General features: G+C 46.8%; 1 long non-coding RNA gene across 1 annotated transcript; it reads left to right on the top strand.

Annotated features, from left to right (window-relative positions):
* The first annotated feature begins 1,555 nt into the window (after positions 1-1,555).
* LOC106724585 lies at positions 1,556-22,164 on the top strand. The gene is made up of 3 exons (XR_001360432.1): positions 1,556-1,674; positions 17,312-17,434; positions 22,093-22,164. It is a non-coding gene; the product is annotated as an uncharacterized LOC106724585 (long non-coding RNA).
* Positions 22,165-22,399: the final 235 nt, after the last annotated feature.

The raw sequence follows: 22,399 nt of genomic DNA, 5'->3' as shown, positions 1-22,399 counted from the left end.
ATGCAACCAGGCTCTTTCAGGCCTCACTATTCCAGAGGTGCAACCAAAGAATACAGATCACAGTAATGGTTGCAGACATGAAGGCTCTCGTGTTCCCCAAATAGGATCCCCCAAAGCACTGAAGCCTTAGTCCCCAAATACTCCTCGTATGGTTCAAAGGCTTCTTGGACAGGAAGAAATTGGCCATGACACTCTTCTTCTCCAGCATGATGTCCATTCTCTGTCCTCTGTCACTCTCCACTCACTTGCCTACTCTCTCCCTGTGAATCTCCAGTAACTAGAAGCTTTGGTCTCCGTATTCTGCAGGCATATGTTTAACCACGGGCTTTGAGGTGAGGGGAATGCCTGATTTGCAGGGTTTGCCAATTGCCACAGTGTAAACACTCCCACCATAGCTAATTTTAAGATATCAAATGTGATGTCACTGAGTGCAAACCCAGGAAGAGATTCATAGCATACCGTTATATGGTATAGTATTCTCACCACACAGATACAAAAGACATAAATAGCCTCAAGAGCGTCAATAATAATAAAATATAGTAAAATAATTAGGAAGTGATGAGTTTCCTTCATCACTTTGCTCTTATAATTTATTTAATTGTAGCTTTATGTAATTCACTTTTTAATAATGACTATGCTTAACAACTGTCTCATGAAAATTCCTGAAAAAAGGCATGGTCCTTCCCATCCAGCCCTTCTCAGACAAATAGCAACATTTGCAGAGGTGCATAGTTGAGGTCCTTGCTGTGGGAGCCTTACGGGTTAAACGGGGCGTTGGTTTCTGCATGCCTGATTTAGCTCCCTTGTTAACCTGTTTCCCCATCTGTCATATAAGACATTCCTCCCAGATTCCCCTCCCTCTGTTAGAATGGTATTGAGAGAAATAAGACCAGGGCGGTAGTGACACTTTGCTCTTTACGGAACCCTACAGTTCACTGAGCCCAAACCTCATATTAATTTTTCTCACAGCAATTCTGTGCAGTGAGGCCGGTGGAGCAGTGAAGTCAGTGGATGGACCATTTCACCCCGGGTCAGCAAACTTTTCTGTAGAAGACTAGAGAGCAAATATTTAGGCTTTGCAGGCCTTATGCTATCTATTGCAATGATCTGATCCTGCTATTGCAGGTTAAAAGCAGCCAAGACAATGGGTAAAAAATTGAGAGCGACTGTGTTTCAATAAACTTTATCTATGGACAGTGAAATTTGAATCTCATGTAGTTTTCACAAATCATGAAAATGTGATTCTTCTTTTGATTTTTTAAATCATTCGAAAATACAAAAATTGCTCTCAACTTGCAGGCCATGTAAAAACAAGCTGCAGGCGACAGTTTCGGGACCTCGCGGAAGAGGAACTTAAGCCTCAAGAGAACAATGTTTTAAGCAATAAAAAAAAAAAATTAAAAAAAAAAAGAAAAAGAAAAATAATTTTATGGTTGGGGGTCACCACAACATGAGGAATTGTATTGAAGGGTCGTGTTGGGAAGAAGGGTGAGAACCACTGATCTAAGGTCTAAAGCAAAGTGTACAAAAAAAAAAAAAAAAAAAAAAAGAACAATGACTTGTTCAAGTTGATATGAATGGACGGAGTTGGAACTGGCTTGGTTCCTCCTCCACTGAACTTTCTACTAAACCATCTGCCACAGAAAGGAGCAGCGCCTGCCCTTTAATATGCAGGTGAGTTGAGGGACTCGCAGCTGGATTCGCACTGAAGGTCTCTAATCCCAAGGGTTTGTGGGTCACATTCCTGACTCTGTAGCTGTAGTGGGTTTTCCTATGCATTGAAGTCAACGAGGAGAGGCTTAGGACATTGTGTAATTACAAGCGGTTTGTAACCCTGTTTCTCTGCGGGTAAGGCAGACAATTAAGGCATGTCACAGGAGAAGGGGAGAGATTTCCAGCTGCCCCCAGCTCCACGCAGGAAGGCCATCCAGACTGTGAGCACAAGGTTCAGGCTCTTCTTACATCTGAGGCTAGTGATCAGCTTCCTTACGTCTCCACTCTAATTTTAAAAGTCAAACCAGCCCTGGCTGGTTTGGCTCAGTGGATAGAGCATGGGCCTGGGGACTGAAGGGTCCCAGGTTCAATTCCGGTCGAGGGCATGTGCCTGGGTTGCGGGTTCAATCCCCAGTAGGGGCATGCAGGAGGCAGCCGATCAATGATTCTCATCATTGATGTTTCAATCTCTCTCTCTCCCTCTCCATTCTTCTATGAAATCAATAAAAATATATATTTTTTAAAAAGTCAAACCAAAGAAAAACCTATCTCAGCAAAGCCTTTAGGGACACTGTGGGTCCCAAGCTTGTCCTAGCTGAGCAAAGCCTTTGCTGAGATAGAGTTGGCTCCACCGGGAGGGGAGGGAGGCTGCTGACGGATGGAGCTGGGGAGTGGTTTGAACCCCAGAGGGGAGTGAGGGAGGCACGGGTCCTGTGGGTGGAGCCCTCCACACTCACCAGCTATGCTCTTTTGGAGTCTGGGGGACTAGGGCCAAGTCAGTATGGAGGACTAGACCCTCTGAGCAGCCCTCACCTCCTTGAAGGGACCCTACAGGTTTGGATGACGGGCAGAAGCCTTTCCCCACGTGTTCTCAATTCAGTGACTGTCCTGAACACTCAAACCACATGAGGGAGGGCAGGGGCTCGCCCAAGCATAGCGGAGCATTCCACCAGCGAGGTAGGTGGCATTTCAGAGGCATTTAATTTCGAAAATTGACACTCTACCCTGGCAGTGTGCATGGTAATGGGAGCAGGGGCCCCTCCCCAGCGCCAACGCCCCTCCCAGCCTGTGGGAATGTGGCGAAGGTCATCGGGAAGCTGAGTGTGAGGCCTGGGAGCCTGGCCAGCTCCCGGGTCAGGGAGAAACTGCTCCTGAGTGTGAGCCCGGATTGTAAACTGCAGGGAAACATTTCATTTCACACAGCCGTCCTGCGGGCCCTGTTTGCTTTGTTGTCTGTACTCCAGGTAACCCTGCGCTAGGAAAGTTTGGGTGGCGGTAGAACAATGGCACCCCGCCCCGCACCCTGCCCCACCCCCGTTGGCCACCACCTGTGCGCATGTAAATCCATGTCTTTCACAGCCAGTCCTCTGGGTTATTTTCTTTGGAATCTACAAACAATACGCTGAGGTTTTTTCGGACCTTGGCTCTTTGCCTAACAGAGTTCCCTCATTCTTTCTTCTTCCAGCAAGTCCTGTCTTGAGAGAAGTGCCCCTGGGAATGGTTACTTGGCAGAGAGGGGGTTTGGGACCCTGGAGAGGTTCTTCTCCTTCTGGCAGGTTTGTGGTAATAGAGATCTGGCTCAAGGGCCCCCACCTCCCATCTGCAGGAGGAGAGAGCCTGAGGAAAGGGCCAAAGGGAGATGGGGGAGCAGCCAGCCAACTGGCATCTGGACTCCCCTAACCTTTTACCCCGGTACCAGACAGGCTCTCCTGCTCCCACTTATCTCCCAAGTTGCTTTTTCCTGTAGCTGGTCTGCTGGGGAGTAGAAGACAAATGGGGCGTGAAAAAAAATGCAGCAAAACTAATTACAGGTTCTAACAAATCAATGGGAACTGTGTAAATAGCCTCAGGCAGGTGCCCGAGTCAGGCTCTTCGGCTTAACACCGACCCTCCCAGGGCAGCCCCAGTGTGAGTCCCCAACCAGTCCCCAACCGGAGACTGGCACCAACCCTGGTTGTGACGCCTGAGGAGGTGGATGTGGGTCCCAGGTTTGTCCTAAACAGCGTATCCAATGGGCAAGGGGCTCCACGCCTCCTAGCCTCAGGTTCAGGACCTCCATTGAGAGAACAATTGTATCTACTCAGTACCTGCCATGGGTTGTTGAAGGACATCAATCTCAAAGGACTTAGTAGAGTCAAAGTGCTTTGGAAGCTGAATAGTGCTGGACAAACAAATCATCATTTTACCTTCTGATTATCTCTTGAATCCACCCACTCCTCTCCGTCTCTACCAGCACCCCCTTAAGCCAGCTCCCACCATCTCTCATCTGCTCTGCTGCAGTAGCCCCTTCCAATTGGCATGTGTCTACTCTGCCCCATTTCTATTTTAAAAAAATATTTTTATTGATTTCAGAGAGGAAGGGAGAGGGAGAGGGAGAGAGGAACATCAGTGATGAGAGAGAATCATTGATCGGCTGCCTCCTGCACGCCCCCTTCTGGGGATTGAGCCCGCAACCCGGGCAGGTGCCCTTGACAGGGATCGAACCTGGACCCTTCAGTCCGCAGGCCCATGCTCTATCCACTGACACAAACCAGCTAGGACCACTCTGCCCCATTTCTAATCTCTTTGGTGGGCTTGCAGTTGGCATTATCTTTTAAAATCCAAAGTCTGGTCATGTACCCAGGGTTGTCTAAACCGTGTGGACTGGAGGGAAAAGGAGGATTGAGGGTTGAGGGATGAAAGGAGGTTTAGATTAAGAGAAGGAGACAGAGCTGGAGAGAAGGGTAGAAAATTTAGTGTGTTTGGTGTTGCGAAGGATCTGTTACCACTGTGTCCTGCCTTGTGTTGCTTAATAACTCCACGGGAAGACAGAGTTTGCAAATGTGAAACAAATGGAGTGTAATTAAATGCAACGCTGCGTGCTTCTAATTTGTGAAATACTTCTGTTTGCTGCAGAAGCCCAGGGGAAGCTGCCAGTGAAGTCTGGGTTTGATTCAGAACCTTGAAGAGCAAGCTGGGTTACAATGAGGAGAGGATGAGCTTTAGGCAAGGGATCAGATTGGGCTAAGACCCAGGGGCAGGGGACAGCAGTGTGGGCATGTGTGGTGGGAAGAAGCCCAGCATGGGAGCGAGCTGGCTGGACTCTGCTGGGTGGTGGAGTCAGGTGAAGCAGGACTTTAAAGTCTAGCCTGAGGTGATGAGCTCTAATTTAGACTAAATGTGGATAAACGGATGAATTATTGATTTGTGCAATGGATAATTTCATAACTCAGAAGTGGAGGAAGCAAGGAAGAAGCACACTGCTCTGGACTTAACTCTGACCAGCCCCAGGGAATTCTTGTTGGCAATCAAGTGACTGGGGCCTTGGAGAGAGTGACTGTCAGCTTGGAGTGGGGGCACGACAGGCAAGGTCACCGTGCGTGGCAATCGTTCAGGCTAAGCCTGAGGAGAAGGCCTGTGAAAGCCCTGCTTGGCAGGACAGAGAGGTCTCCCCTGGGCAGAGACATAGGGATGGTGGTCGTGGTAGTGCAGGGAGGGGTGGCTGGGACTGGCAGGCGATGGAGGCTCTGATAACGGAATTCTGCAATACAACTAAAGAGAGAAGGCACTGCCCTTCCCCATTATCGCACAAGCGCGTGCGCATGCGTGCACACACACACATACACACACGACATGCTCTCTGCTCCCCACGTCTGCCATTAGGCATTCAGGCAGCTAATTCTCCCACACACACCGCTGAGAGCACCAGGAGCCTGGTAGAGTTGAAAATTGGATGGCGTTGCAAAGCTCATTATAGGATGCCTGAGGGAGTCCACGAGGACAGGGATTTCCCTCCCCCGGCCTCAGCAGGAGGTTCTGTGCCTCTCTGCCTCAACTCCAACCCCCTAGCAGGCCCAACCCTCACTGCCCGCGCCTAGCCCCTGGCTCCCTCCCAGCCCGCTTCAGTTCTGTGCCTGATCACCAGCCATGCCCACCTTCTCTGGGTCCTATTCAGGTTCCTGATCTGAGAAACAACATTTGCCCTAAGCTTTTTGGAGGAGAAGAGGATGGAGCAGGTGGCGGGGAAGTAGGGCCTAGAGAGAAATCCCAAACCAGTCACACCACCTGCCACCAGCGTTAGACCAAGACAGCTCACGGGGAAGTGAGGGCGGTGTTCCCATCCCCTTTCCACACACACCAAACACACACCGTTATAAAGGGTCCTCTTGCTACTCAAGCGAGTGCCTGGCACAGGGTAGGCATTTCAGGTGTGGGTGAATGAGTGGATGTCTGAAGTACTGAGCGCTTGCCCTGTGCCAGGCGTCATTCCTGGCACTTGGGATACATTAGTGAACCAAAGTGACGAGAACTCCTGCAACAGTTAAGCTTGCATTCTAGAAAGGGGACAAGGACAATAGCCACAAGCACAACAAACAAGTAAATCATGTAGTGTATTAGAAGGTGGTAAGTGTTATGGGAAAATATAGAGCATCGTAAAGGGTTGGGGAGGGAGAGGGAGCTGCACTCTCCAACAGGGTGGTCAGGGCAAGCCTGGTTGGAAAGGTGACATTGAAACAAAAGCTTGAAGAGGTGAAGGAGCAGTTGCATCGCAGGCGGTGGAAGCAACCAGAGCAGGGCGCTCTGGAGAAGACAGCAAGAGACAGAGGGGAACAGAGTGGGCAGAGCACGCGGACTTGCACAGGAAGGAAACCTGAATTCAGGCCTCAGAGCAGAGGGTCCCACTACCAGTTCTTCCCTGATTGCGCTACCCAACATAGTATCCCTGGCCCCGGTGCTCTGTCTGCTTCAGTTTCTCCATCTCTCCCACCACCGCCCACATGTTATGTACATGTTTACATTGTCTGCCTCCCTAAGAAAGGACGTCAGCTTCATGGAGACAGGGACTTACCTGTGTCACTGCCCTATCCCCAGGGCCTGGCGCGCAGTAGGTGCGCCATCTGTCTGTGCCCAGTGTCAGAACTGTTAGTGAGTGTGAAGAGGACAGGATGCCTTCCGCACAAGAGGCTGCTGAGGGGCCCTGCAAAGGCAGCTCTTCACCCCTTGAAATGAAGGGCGCTTTCTGCCCCACGTTGATGACTGTTGACCTGAGGGGAAGTGCGTAGTGGTCAGCCACAGGGCCTTTCGTTGGCCTTGAGTGAGAGCAGAGATGAGCAGTGCAGGCAGAGAACAGCTCTGCAAGGGTTGTTCTTAGGCCTTCCCCATAGGCATGCAAATATTTTTATTTCATTTTTTTCAACTGTTGGACACCTACTATATGCCAAGCGCTGAGCTGACTGACTTTGGTTGGGTGAAGGAGGGAGGGGAAGTTGAAATATTGCCACCCTACCCCTTTCTAGGACCCCCAGGGCCAGCTTTCATTGTGCAAATGGGTAGAGTATGCCAGGCACATGACAGGCCCTGAGAGTACAAAGATGAATAGCACAGCACCTGTGTCAGTCAAGCCGCTGACAATCTAGCAGATGTGAGAGACATGTAAACACATATCTGCAGATCCACTGTGGTAAGTGCAATGACTGCAGCTACAGAGGACACGGGGAAGGTCTCACACAGGAGTGGTGCCTGCGTTGGACTGAGAGTGAGTGATGTGATAGTGTGGCTTGGTCCGGAATTCAGGTGTATGATTAAGCATTGTCCCGTGGCCTGAACATATCGATATTCCCAGGAGAGAAACGAACGCGACACACAATGGCTGTGATTACCTTCCTACGTGTGAGGAGACCAAGGGCTATGGGAGAAGGGTTGACGGAGAGAATGGAGTGGGACCCTCTTTCCCAGTCTCTGTCCCCACTCCACCTTCAATGGTGCCATTGTTAGGTGCCAAAGCTTGCAGGCTGTCTGGGGCCGGGGAGTTCTCTCTAATCCTAGAGGGAAAGATTTGATGAACACACCCTAATAGGCTCCTGAGCTGGGCTCTCCTCTCAGCTGTGCTTTCTTCTCTCCTTTGTTGCATCCCCTGGAGCAGTTGTTCAATCCCCGTGCAGCTGGATGTGGCTTCCTGAGCCCCTTCCTCACTCCCTGCCTCGGAGGCCAGCCCCACCTGCCACATCTTGGCCACAGATAAGACCTAATGAGTGTAGGGTTTCTTGATTGTAGCAGGAATTGGACAAAGGCTCCTATAACTACCTGTCTGGCTAAATTAGAGGAGTAAGTTGGGTGATAGTATGTTAGATGGAGATTTTGTTGGTTTAATAGCCAAAAAGAGTGTTGATTATTGTCAACACAGGCCTTTTCCATTGACTTTTCAATATTTTAACCAGTGACTCAGATAAAGACTAAATGGCAAAAATCTTAGAGACAAAGAGGATATAAAAATCAGATATGAGAAGACTAGATGAGGAGACAAGCCAGAATGTGTGCTGGCTGTCTTTGGAAATTCTCCGTGTGCACCAGCAGAATGCTGGCTCTAAGGGAGGGCTTCAAGAACTCAGGTGGGAACCACTGCTGATACGCAAACTCCTCACGTAACTTGCATTGGGAAATAGGATATTTCTCACGTCAAGAAGGTGGTAACCCAGGTTGCAAAACTCAGGATCTATTCCTTTCCACCTTCATCATCAATATGCAAGGCAATGAGGCACTGGATTTCCTCTCTTGGGTCACATACTCACATGCAGAGCACTCCAAGCCACGGTCGGCCCAAACACGCCTCTCCATGCGGGTGGGGCAAGGGTCTGGGAGAACTGTGCCGATCCTGCCAGCCATACGCCTGAGAATTTCCACTTTGAATCTACATGGTATGTCACTTGTAGTATTCCTTGCCCTTTATTCCACAGGTGAGTTAAAACAACAAGATTTTTTTAAAAAAAAACACCAAGATAAAATGTTACATAAGTAAATCTGCTGCATGTAGACTAAAAAGATCAATTATACAAGTCCACAAATGGGGGCTTATATCATTGATCACAGCTTGAGAGGTACCCATGAGTGCAGTGGACTCAGGATGAGGGAGGGAAGCCAGCTGGTGGCTGAGGAGCCCGTGTGGTCTGTGGCTTTGTCAGCAGATGCAGTATCTGGATTTCAGGACAGGACATTGGGTCCATCTTGCCAGCCCTCCCCTGGACAAGTGTGCTTAGCCCAGTTCACTCTCGGGCCAGGGGGAGGCAGGGCAGTGGCTCCTGCTGATGCACATACAGCACAGTACTTACAAGGCTGGTGGAGCAGCCGAGAGAGCCAGACTGGAGCAGAGCAATTGGCTGAGGCTGACAGGTCCAGAGTCAAGCTGGCCCAGGCTCAGGTCCAGGATTCTAAAGCAGGAGGGAGGGTCAAGAGAGATGGGGAATGGACCTGGATGACTGTGAGAGAAGCAGATGGAGACGCCAGAGTGGGCCGGAGCCGGTGGTTAGGGGACGACATCGATCACGGAGGAGAAAAACGGATGAGGCTCCAGTACAGGCAGAGCTGCGGAGCTCCCTGGAAAGGCTGGCTGCATGGAGGAAGCTCCCGCACCACCATCCACCTCATTTAAAAAGCTATTTATTCTTTTCTTTAAAAAATCATACCAATGCATAGGTACATTTAAAAAATTCAACAGTGCCACTTAAGTCTACAATGAAAATATTGCAATCCTTTCCTCCACTTTTTTTGAATTCCTGCTAAGAATAAACTTTTCCCAACTCTCTTCTCTGTTCGCCTGCTTCTCCCACCCCCTCACCACCCTGGGAGGTGAGCGTGCTGACTGAACCCCGCCTGCCGCAGGGCAAGCTGGTTCTGGGTCTGTTGGGGAGAGCGCCCCCTTCTGGTCAGAGTTTAATGAACAGGTATTGAGGGGATTTTCACTGGACAGTGGCCTGGGCGAGACGCCTGTGCTGCCCTGGGAAACCAGGTTCCCAAGGGGCAGGGACGCCCCTGGCTTTTCCTGAGGAACTTGGTCCCTTATCAATGCTGCAAAGCCTGGGCAGGGCTCGGGTGGGCCCGCCACACACTTGGGGAGACCAGAGGCCCACCGCGGGCTTTTCTTAGCTACCTTTGTTTTTTTCTCACCTTAGACTTAAAAGCTGCTTGTGTGACATTAAAACTAATTTAGAAAGTATATATAGGGCGTCCCCAAAAATGGATATACACACTCTGAATAATTATAAAGGCAGTGTTTATTAAAATACATTTCATTTTTCAAAATTAAGCTATCAGCTGTTAAAGTGTATATACATTTCGGGGGACACCCTGTATATTTATGTCATACCAAAAAAAAAAGATTTCAACCGATCCTCCTATTTCAGCCTCACCCCACAAACTCCCATTTCAGAGGTCCCAGGTGCCTTCGATTCCAAAACCTTCGCAAAGCTCTGGAGTACTAATTGGCTTCTTCTCACTCGCTTGTTAAAGGTTCAGTTTTCCTGGTCTGCTGTGTCAGTTATCATTTGCACACCACCATTTCAGTTTCTAAATCTTTCAAAACATTTTTCTTCTACCTTTGACTCTTATTCTCTTTGAACTTGAGGGGTTCTGACTTGAGATTATTTTACTCTAACTTTAGAGAGGAATTAGAAAGAAGCTCGGGGAAGTGTGTGTAATAACTCTGTCATGTTTTAATGGGAGTTATTACCACTTTTGAAGAAGATGATCCCACATCCTTTGGCAGTATCCTCGCTGAGATACTGCCAAACCCTCCCTGTCACATCCTGTAGATAGTTGGGGCCCCCACTGCTGGTTCTTACAGGTTCTGGACTCCCTGCAAAAGAACTGTCAAATAATCCAACTCCTCATCTCAAAAACCTAGAAAACAGAAGCAGGAGGAAGAAAATCCTATATAATGAAAGCCTAGGTGATGTCATGCCACCACAAGATGGCTGCCACAAGATGGCCAGCAGGAGAGGGCAGTTGGGGGTGAACAGGCCAGCAGGGGAGGGCAGTTAGGGGCGACCAGGCCAGCAGGGAAGGGTAGTTGCAGGTGATTGGGCTGGCAGGGAGGCAGTTAGGCATCAATCAGGTCGGCAGGGGAGTGGTTAGGGGGCAATCAGGCAGGCAGGCAGGCAAGTGGTTAGGAGCCAGCAGTCTCGGATTGTGAGAGGGATCCCAGATTGGAGAGGGTGCAGGCCAGGCTAAGGGACACACACACACACACCCTCCATCCCTGTGCATGAATATCATGCACCAGGCCTCTAGTAGCAAAGATAACAATGGAAATCAATAAAACTGAAACCAGTCAAACAATGCATAAAACCAATGATCTGGTTCTTTAACAGATCAGTAACATTGACAAACCTCTAATAAGACTGACAAAGAAAAAAGAGCACAAATTACCAATATCAGGACTGAAGGATAATAAGGGAATGCTACAAATAACTTTATACACATACATTTGACAACTTAGATGAAATGGACCATTTCCTGGAAAAAACAAACCACCATAATTCACTCAATATGAAATAGATAATTTGAGTAGCTCTGTAACTATTAAAGAAATTGAATTCATAATTAAAACATTCCCCCAAAAGAAATCTCCAGGCTCTATACCCTTGCTGATTTTTAGTGTAATTGTTCTATTAATTGCTGAGAGAGGGATGTTGACATCTTCAACTACAATTGTAGTGTAACTGTTCCTCCACTCAGTTCTATCAGGTTTTTAGCTCTGTTGTTTTGTGTGTGTACATTTTAAGTTGCTGTGTCTTCTTTTTCAAGTATTGTATTGTTAAGTTATAAAATTTCCATTTGGTTCTCCTTCATATCTTCTATTTCTTTGTTGAGACTTCTTTTTCACTTGTTTCAACCATGTTCATAATTGTTTGTTAAAGCATTTTATCATGGCTGATTTAAAATCTCAGATAATTGTCATCTTGGTGTTCACATCTATTTAAAAATTTTATTTATTGATTTTAGAGAGAGAGGGAGAGAATGAGAGAGATGCGTTGTTCCACTTATTTATGCATTCATTGGTTGATTTTTGTATGTGCTCTGACCAGGGATTGAACCTGTAACCTTGACATATCTGGACAATGTTCTAACCAAGTGAGCTACGTGGCCAGGGCAATGTTGACATCTATTGATGTCAGTATTTTTCCATTCAGTTTGAGATCTTCCTGGTTCTTGATATGACAAATGATTTATTGAAATCTGGACATTTTTTAAAAAAATATGTTTTTATTGATTATAGAGAGAGAGGAAGGTAGAGGGAAAGAAAAAGAGAGCGAGAGAAACATGGATGTAAGAGAGAAACATCAGTGGGCTGCCTCCTGCATGCCCCCTACTGGGAATTGAGCCCAGAGCCTAGGCATGTGCCCTGACCAGAAACCAAACCGGTGACCTTTTGGTGCATGGGGCAATGCTCAACCAACTGAGCCACACTGGCCGGGGCAAAACCTGGACATTTTAATATTTTGTTATGAGACTCCAAATCTTATGAAAACCTTCTATGTTATCAGACTTTCTTTGATAAAGCTCTAGCAGGGGAACAGGGTAGGTGGGGCAGCTGACCACCTTACTATTGCTAGGTGAAGGTAGAAATGCAGTTCCCACTTGGCCTCTGTTGACAGCCAAGGGCGGGAGATTCCTCATTGATGCTGGCCAAGGGTAGGAATTCCAGCTCTCCACATGTCTCCTCTAGCACAGTGGTGAGGAGGTGTGGTCAGTACTCATTGATGGTGAGAGTCCTGAGTTTCCATTAGGTCTCCTCTGACACTACTCCAGTCAAGAAGAGGGGAGGAGCTTCACTACTGCCAATGGGGGTGGGGGGTGGGGGGCGTGGAAGTCCAGGCTTCCCATGTGATCTCCACTGACGTTGAGGTGGGGCTTTCATGTTCCTAGCCATCGGAATGAAAGTCCCAGCTTCCTACTTGGCCTTCTCTGACAAAACCCTGGCAGGAATGTTGGGACATCTCATTACAGCTTTGTGAGGGCGAAACCTAAGCTTCTCATTCAACCTTTGCTGGCCTGGATGGAATTGGGGTCGTGTTTTTTTCTGTGGTGTTTGGCGAGAGAAGAGTAGTTATTATCTAAACCAGTGGTTCTCAACCTTCCTAATGCTGCGAACCTTTAATACAGTTCCTCATGTTGTGATGACCCCCAATTTCATTGTTACAAATTGAACACAATTAAAGCATAGTGATTAATCACAAAAACAATATGTAATTATATATGTTTTCCGATGGTCTTAGGCGACCCCTGTGAAAGGGTCGTTCGACCCCCAAAGGGGTCGCGACCCACAGGTTGAGAACCGCTGGTCTAAACATTTTCTGTTTCTCTTGGCTGCCCCTTTCCTGGTTCTTTAGTTCAACCAGGTTTTTCTTTGTTTTTCGGTGCCTATTGGTTTTTCTGGGTTGATGGCTTCTTCAGCTCTAAGTCTGGAATGTATGAGGCCAGAAGAAAACACAAGGACCTTACTACCATGCCATGAGGTTCCTGGCCACTCTGCCTTCGGCTCCTCACATTTCAGAGTCTTCTCGGGTTTCTATTGTACATGATGTCCAGAGTTTTTAGATGTCCTTAGCAGGAGGAACAGGAAAAGCATGTCTATTCCGTTATCCCAGAAGCAGAAGTCCCCCGTACGTTATTTTTTCCATTTCATAAATGAGGAAACAGATATGTGTGTCCCAAATCACAGGATTCTAAGTAGGATACAGAATAATTACCAGGGAGCTACTCCTCCTACCAGAAACCAGGGAGTCCCATAACATATAAGAGCCAGCAGTAGAGACCTACCACAGGCTGTGTGCCCCATATCACACAGCAGGTAAAACGCAGAATGGGAATGTGATCTCACATTGGTGTGACTCTATACCTGGTACTCTCCTCTGCAACACAGCCCATAGGGCCTAAGTCCAAATACGAGAAGAGTGGTTATATGAGATAAAGATTAGACTTACTTCTCGTGGATTCACAGAGAAGAGCTGTCCAATCAGAGAGCAGAACCCATTCATCAGCAATGCTATCAAACAAGGATTCTAAAGGCATGGTTCATGGACTATCTGCATAAGAATGTTAACCATGTCTGTTAGAAATGCAAATACTGAGGTGATTGTGTGTGTGTGTCCCCTGAAAATTGCTAATCACTGCTACAAAGAAAAACTCAGGGAAAATTCCATGACCTCTTGGAGCTCCTCAAACTAAGACTGTGATTCTCTTGAGGGAATTGCCCCAGTCAGCCCACATGGGTGTTAGCCTATGTTGCTATTTCAGTTTCTGATAAAACTAGCCTGGTGAGCAAGGCAACCCAGTCCTGGCTTCTGGGAACATGACATGAGCCTTGGGCATCAGGGAGCTTCCTCCAGGGGAAGGACGATTGGAGGAAGAGGCGGGGGAGGGATAGACCTAGTCAGAAGTGGCAGGCAGTAGGAGACTAATGGGATTAGTACTTGACATTCATTAGCCAAGGATGCTGGAGCCTTGCCAGTCCTCTCCAGAAGATGGCCCCAAATGCCCTCTTAATAGCATTAAGTGAAACTACAAATCAAAGATGCTAGCTGATCAATCTCCTTGGGGTTTCTCTACAGACACCGCTGTGGGGGTGGGGATTATCCTTCAGGGGGCTGCCACTGCTTCTCTGCCAGCAGAAGATGGCCCCAAATGCCCTCTTAATAGCATTAAGTGAAACTACAAATCAGAGATGCTAGCTGATCAATCTCCTTGGGGTTTCTCTACAGACACCGCTGTGGGGTGGGGATTATCCTTCAGTGGGGCTGCCACTGCTTCTCTGCCAGCAGCTGCAGCATTTGGTCAACTTGGCTCCTTCCCTCTCCTCTGATCTGGAAGGAAGGAGCCAAACAAGCAGGTCTGGCTATGGTCAAAGCTTATTTCTTATCCCATCCTACCCACCCCACCCCATAGCACAAAGCCACCTTTCAAGGGGGAGCCAGGCAGAGAACACGATTTATTTATTTGCTTCTTAAATTTATGTTTAATGATAGTTGACACACAATATTATATTAGTTTGAGGTGTACAGCATAGTAATCAGACATTAATATACCTTACGAAGTAATCACCTCAATAAGAGTAGTACCCACCTGACCCCATATATAAATATTACAGTATTATTGACTATATTCCCTGTGCTGTACTTTACATCCCTGTGACTATTTTTATAGCTGGCAATTTGTACTTCTTAATCCCTTTCACCTTTTCTGCCCATTCCCCCATCCCACCTCCCATATGGCAACCATCAGTTTGTTCTCTGTACCTATAAGTTTGTTTCTATTTTGTTTGTTCATTTAGTTCCTTTTTTGCGATTCCACATATAAGTGAAATCATATGATATTTGTCTTTCTCAGTCTGAGTTATTTCACTTAGCAAAATACCCTCTAGGTCCATCCATGTTGTCACAAGATTTCATTCTTTTTATGGTTGAGTAATATGCTATTGTATATACTAGTATATACCACATCTTCTCTATCCATCCATCTACTGATGGACGCTTAGATCGCTTCTATATCTTGGCTATTGTACCTAGTGCTGCATATCTTTTCAAATTAGTGTTTTGGGTTTCTTCAAATAAATACCCAGAAGTGGAATTGCTGGGTCATATGGCATTTCTATTTTTTAATATGTTTTTATTGATTTATTATTTTATTTTTAAAATTAAATTTATTGCGGTGACATTGGGTAACATATAGGTTTCAGGTGTGGGTTTCTATGTTACATCTGTATATTGCACCATGTGCTCACCACCCAAAGTCAAATCCTCTCCTGTCACCTGTTTTTATTGATTTCAGAAAGAGAGGAAAGGAGAGGGAGAGAGAGAGATAGAAGCATCGATGAGAGAGAAACATTGATTGGCTACCTCCTGCATGCCCCCTACTGGGGAATGAGCCTGCAACCCGGGCATGTGCCCTGACCTAGAATCGAGCCAGCAACCTTTTGGTGCATGGGTTGACACTCAACCACTGAGCAACACTGGCCAGGCTGGTAGTTCTATTTTTAATTTTTTTTGAGGAACCCTCATACTGTTTTCCCATGGCCACAAAATTTAGGTTGGACAGAGAACTCGTTATGGAATGGGACCAGGTAGGACTTCCTTTTCCTGAATGAGCCTGAGCCCAGGTTCCTTGAGAATCCCTGAGGCCTCAGATTGCGAAGAGGGAGCCCTCATCCATTGGGCACCACTCCTCCTTCCAAGGCCAGGCTCTGGGGCTGGGAACCTACTCTGAAGCCCATTTGGGACTTAGAGACTTAGAGTCTTGGCGACCTGAGCTACTTCCCATCTCTTTCAGCGTGTCATTCATCACCGTTCTTGACTCTGCCTGATAGAAATTCCTTGGAATCTCCAGCAGAGGCCCTGCTGCCTCGTCAGACCACTTACGTTCTCCACCGCCTTGGCCTAGCCAACGGGGTTTAATGGTGATCCATCATCCTCCGCTCCTCATGACAAGCCTTGATTACCTCGTCCCCCATGTCCTTCCTTTCTCCTAGGAAGAAGGATTGGGGAGTGAGAGCAGACAGTTAAGCAGTGAGGGCTCCTGTGGAGTGGCTGAGGCTCCGAGGGGACCAGAGCTGGTGTGCCAGGTGGGAAGCACCTCTGCTCCCAGCATGCTTCTGTGTCAGCAGCAACCGTCAACTCTGCCAGCCAGAATCTCATTGGCCAGGCCTTGTGTCCTGCCAGGAACAGAGTCTTTGCTCCTCGCTGAGACCAATCAGCTGTACAGTCAGCAGCAGAGTGGGCCAAAAGCAATTTCTTCACGACATTTCCAAGGGAGGGTAAGATTTAGCTCATTGTGCATTTCTCTGGGCTCCCTGAGGGTTTGATGGCATCCAAACCCACAGCCAGCTGCACCTCAAAGGTGGGTGGTGCATGTGCATGTATGTGTGCTTGTGCATGTGCTGTGTGTGTGTGTGTGGGGGTATAGTCCGACTGAAGACTTCCACAAACAGTTTTGCCCTGAGGGTTTGATGGCATCCAAACCCACAGCCAGCTACACCTCAAAGGTGGGTGGTGCATGTGCATGTGTGTGCTTGTGTGCATGTGCTGTGTGTGTGTGTGTGGGGGTATAGTCCGACTGAAGACTTCCACAAACAGTTTTGCATGCAACAGCAAGCACAGGTGCTTCCAGGTGCCGATGAATAATCCTGTCTATATTACATCAAAACGGGAAATCAATTCTGGTAATTACCCTATTTCCTCCATTTCAATATGCCATTGATTATAAGATGCATCATGGATTTAATAACTGCTTCAAAAAAGGGAAACTTTGCAATAAACATGTACGTCTATTTTAAGACACCCTTATTTTAGAAATGTAAAATGTGTGCAGGGGAAGGGGGAGATGCAAGTTATAATTAAGAGAAAATGGTAATTGGGAGATACTCAAACCAATTGCCTGGTTCAATTCCCAAGTAAATGTAGTCATCGTGCTTTATTGATTATTTATTGGTCTGTACTGTGAGAGAGAACCTTTTTTCATTGATTTTAGAGAAAGAGGAAGGGAGGGGGGAGAGAAAGAGCAAGAGAGAGAGAGAAACATTGATGTGAGAGAGAAACATCAATCAGCTGCCTCTTGCATGCCCCCACAAGGGATTGACCCTGAAACCCAGGCATATGCCCTAACCAGGAATTAAACCAGTGACCTGTTGATCCATGGGTCGACTCTCAACAACTGAGCCACACCGGCCGGGTGAGAGAGAACCTTTTTAGATGACAGATTTTTGTGTGTCAGTGGGCGCCCTGCCTGGGGGTGGTCTTCATGGCCCAGACATGGATTGCCACTATTACCTCTGCTTTTATTATTTTGGCAGGAACAGACACATGGCCTCACCTAACCGCAAGAGAAACTGGGAAATGTAGTCTAACTGTGTGTCCTGGAAGACAAAGAATTGGGTTTGATGATCAGCCAGCAGCAACTGCTTAAATCTCTCCAGGTATGAGATTTTAGAAATCATTTTCCTCTTTTCTCTACCAGTTTTGGTTGGTATACAGCAATTTCATGGTTAAGAAGAAATGGCTCATTCTTCAAAAAGTAAAACATCGAATGACCATGTGACCCTGCTATTCTACTCCTAGGTATATGACCAGAAGAATTTAAAACAGTCCTCAAACAAATATTTATACATGTACATTCACAGTAGTACTATTCCCAATAGCCAAACAGTGGAAACAACCCAAATGTCCATCAATGGAATGAATGGATAAACAAATTGTGGTATATGTATGGAACATATGTGGTATATGTATGGAACCATAAAAAGGAATTAAATACTGTTACATGTTACAAGATAGATAAACTTCAAAAACATGCTAAATGAAAAAAAGACACAAAAAGTCACATATTGCATGATTCCATTTATATAAAATGTCCAGATAGGGAAATCCATAGAGACATAGAGCAGACTAGTGAGTGCCGGTAGCTAGAGAAAGGGGGCGTGGAGAGTGCTGCTCTATGGACAGCGGCTCCTTTGGAGGTGAGGACCATGTTTTGAAAGCCAATAGAGGTGGTGGTTACATGACATTGTGAATGTACTAAATGCCACTAAATGGTTGGCTTTTCAATGGTTAATGTTACGTTGTGTAAATTTCGCCTCATTAAAAAATTGTTATGATTCTAAAAAAAGAGTAAGTGGGCTTTTAAATGTTTGTTTTTAGTGACGCTCAGCTTTTACCTGGCATTCTTTGCTCATTTTTCTGGTCTGTATCACATAAAATGATGCATGTCATCTTGACCTGGTCCAGCAAGTCACGCCATCCTGTCTGTACTCCCTTTAAAGACACTGGGGAACTAACTGACTTATTTTTCCTTAACTCCGTGGACTCTCCCCTTGGGTTTAGTTTCTGACAATAGAAAATGCGTTTCTAATATAGAGAATGATTCTCTGCCAGAGATCATTTGCTGAACAATGATGAGTGACATACCTGGACTTGATACATTTACTTAGCTAATGTCCTCACTTCCATCCACTTCTGGGGCTTCTTAGCTGCCTTTGCACCATGCCTGCCTCACACAGCAGCTTCTCCTCCACCCCTGTCCCCTGGGTGCTGTTTAGGAGCTTGGGGCATAGGATCCAGTGCCAATCTTTTCTGTGTGCATGATCCTAGTCAAATATCCCTTAAGTAATAAAACTAATTTTAAAAAATTAATCCTGTTCTGCTCATGCTTCAAATAAAATAGCACTTACCATGCTGCTTTGTACTTCTTTTGATATAGGACTTTTTATTCCTCTAGACTGTAAGCCCTTTGAGGGTACAAACCATGCTTTAATTGCTGCTATACTCTTAGCACTTAACATAGTGCTGGTATATAGTACTGCTCAATAAATCTGAATTAAGTGAATGAACAAAATGTAATAACACAGAGGTAAGAAAAAGATTATTTTCTCAAAAGAATAAACAACTTGATTGGAGCCATTCTCTTGTAGAGAGAGCAGCTGTTACCTGAAATCAGTGGATTGTTCATTCTGGAGACCAGCACAAAAGAACCATTATTTAGGGCGATAAGCAGGCAGGCTCAGGGAAAGAAATGAGCTGTGTTATAAATGGGAAGCTAGGGCTCAGGAAACAGTGGGAGGGGCAGGCCAGGGGTGGTCAGAATGCCTGCCTCACACAGCAGCTTCTCCTCCACCCCTGTTCCCTAGGTGCTGTTTAGGAGCGTGGGGCATAGGTTTGTTGGGGTTTTTTTCAATATGTTTTTATTGATTTCAGAGAGGAAGGGAGAGATAGAAACATCAATGATGAGAGAGAATCATTGATTGACTGCCTCCTGCAGCTTCCTACTGGGGATTGAGCCTGCAACCTGGGCATGTGCCCTTGACTGGAATCAAACCTGGGACCCTTCAGTCTGCAGGCTGACGCTCTATCCACTGAGCCAAACCAGCTGGGGCAGGACGTAGGTATGTTTAAGCCTTCCTAGGATCCAGTGCCAATCTTTTCTGTGTGCATGATCCTAGTCAAATATCCCTTAAGTAATAAAACTAATTTTCAAAAATTAATCCTATTCTGCTCATGCTTCAAATAAAATAGCACTTATCATGTTGCTTTGTACTTCTTTTGATATAGGACTTTTTATTCCTCTAGACTGTAAGCCCTTTGAGGGTACAAACCATGCTTTAATTGCTGCTATACTCTTAGCACTTAACATAGTGCTGGTATATAGTACTGCTCAATAAATCTGAATTAAGTGAATGAACAAAATGTAATAATGCAGAGGTAAGAAAAAGATTATTTTCTCAAAAGAATAAACAACTTGATTGGAGACATTCTCTTGTAGAGAGAGCAGCTGTTACCTGAAATTAGTGGATTGTTCATTCCTGGAGACCAGCACAAAAGAACCATTATTTAGGGCGATAAGCAGGCAGGCTCAGGGAAAGAAATGAGCTGTTATAAATGGGAAGCTAGGGCTCAGGAAACAGTGGGAGGGGCAGGCCAGGGGTGGTCAGAATAGAGGAATCAGTCCTACTCACTGGGGCAGGGTGGGCAGGAGGCAGTGGGGAAATCCAGCCAGGTAGTGTACTCTGAGTGTGTGCAGATGGGCATAGGGGGTGGTGTAGGTGCTGGTCTAAGGGAAGCTTATCAAAGGGAAAAAGAGAGGACCCCGGCATTACTGGACCGTGGTAAGGAATGGGGGTTGGGGGGAGGGCTATGAGCAAGGGGAACTGAAAGCAGGCTGGGCTCTGGGCAAGGTTTCTGGACAGAATGATAGAATTAGGAATCCTGGGAGGATGGATGGGAGTAAGACTTTGGAGGACCTGGGTCCTTGCCAAGTTTTTTTGGGCAGATAGTCAGGCCTACATGGGGGTGTTTGGTGAGAACCTGGACATAAACAAGGCCCAAGAACCAGGTCATGCCATCTGAGCAGGACTGGGTGACTTATGCCTGAATTGCTAAATTCGGTCAGGCTTCTTAAACTCCCATGACTGAAGCCAGGATGATCTCTGGGGTTGAGGCAGGATCGAGCATGCAGATGAGACTCGAGTGCTAGATTCTAGGGTCTAGAGCAGGGGTGGGCAAACTTTTTGACTCGAGGGCCACAATGGGTTCTTAAACTGGACCGGAGGCCGGAACAAAAAGCATGGATGGAGTGTTTGTGTGAACTAATATAAATTAAACATTATTACATAAAAAGGTTTGGTTTTTTTTTTTTTTTTAGTTTTATTCATTTCAAACGGGCCGGATCCGACCTGCGGGCCGTAGTTTGCCCACGGCTGGTCTAGAGTCTCTTGCAGTCCCCACTAGAGAGTGGGGACATTGGGCCTTCAGGGAGACAGAAGACATTAAAAGTTAAACCTGTGGCCCTAACCGGTTTGGCTCAGTGGATAGAGCATTGGCCTGCGGACTGAAGAGTCCCAGGTTCGATTCCGGCCAAGGGCATGTACCTTGGTTGTGGGCACATCCCCAGTGGGAGGTGTGCAGGAGGCAGCTGATCGATGTTTCTCTCTCATTGATGTTTCTAACTCTCTATCCCTCTCCCTTCCTCTCTGTAAAAAAATCAATAAAATATATTTTAAAAAAAAGTTAAACCTGTGAAAAGCAGACTAATGTGGTTGCCACGCTGGATTCAATGTTCAGGCTGGGTACCTATAAATTACTCCACTGGATTTAATGTATATACACTTTAAAGATTTTCTTTCCTCATAGCAAAGTAGATTTACAGTCTGGATGACTGAGCTTGTTAATTCTAATAACCCTCCCTAGAACGGAAGCATATGAAAGGTTGTGAATTAAGGGCCTGTATCCTGAGGTACAAGAAGAGAGAGGAGCCCTCCCCAGTACCCACAGCTACGGTGGTTGTGGGGTGTCTTCTGGTAACTGTGCCCTGAGAGGTTTCTCAGGCCTCTTCTCCCCATCTATCCAGGGGGCGTGCCTCCATCCCTGAGGACTCCAGACCAACAGATCCGCCTGTTCTCTTACTCAGTGGTTGGGTTGTCCAGCTCTTCCTGAATGCGTTCACCCAAGCTCTCAGTAGAGCATCCCAGGCCAGTACCTGGGAGACCCGTAGTAAATTCTGAATGGAGGGCTGGCTTGGCTGACGTCTGGCTGCCTTCTTGCCTGCCTGTCATTTGAGTGTGGTTCTCCAGTCTTCTCAACAATTTTATTCGTTAGCTAGCATTTTCCAATAAACTCTCTTTTCAGATTATATCAGTCTAAGGCAGTCCTGATGTTTACAATGAGAAGCCCTAACAGATCTAGAAATGGGTATCTTAGGCGGTGACAAAAAAACCAATCTGTCAGAGAAATGAGGGATTTGTAATCTGCCTGGTTGGAGCCGAAGGCAGTGGAAGCCCAGCCGGGAACTCTAACAGCCTGTGGCTCAAGTGGCAAAACAGGTCCTTAAGTTATCACCAGTGGTCCCTGGAGTGAAGCGCCCCCTGCAGGCAAGGATCTGGAGCCTCTGGAGTAGATGCTCTTGGTGCCCCTGGCACATTCCTGCCCTTCTGAGTGCACTGCAGCTGGGACAGTCACATGCCAGCATGTGCCAGTGTCTTCGCTTTTTTGCCCCAAGGCTGTCTCCAAAGCCACAGAAGAACATTCAGCCCACGATCAGTGCAGCCAGCAGATCCAATGATGATCAATGTCTGTGGTCCATCAGGATTCCACATGGAGCCATTGGAGAGCACCAGCTGGAGAATCAGAGTGGGTTTGGAACAATGTTAACGTTCTATCCAGTCATTATTCATCTGAGAAATAGCTCTTGACTTTTCAGTAGACTAAACATCAGAACATAGGACACCTGGTGACCTTGCAACCCAAAGTTGTCCATTAGGAACTGAGTGTGACCTCACCAACAAGCCAAGAAGGGTGTGCCCAGCACCACGTACCATCAGGTGGAAGCAGTAGATTTGGGACTGGTCAAGCTGGGCCTGAAGACATGAGCAAGTTGCACGTGGCCACACTCC

This window comes from Myotis brandtii, unplaced genomic scaffold (genome assembly GCF_000412655.1).
Source record: "Myotis brandtii unplaced genomic scaffold, ASM41265v1 scaffold898, whole genome shotgun sequence".
In the NCBI taxonomy this organism is placed as follows: domain Eukaryota; kingdom Metazoa; phylum Chordata; class Mammalia; order Chiroptera; family Vespertilionidae; genus Myotis; species Myotis brandtii.
Note: the sequence above shows the minus strand (reverse complement) of the source record. Positions and strands in the feature narration are given on the sequence as shown.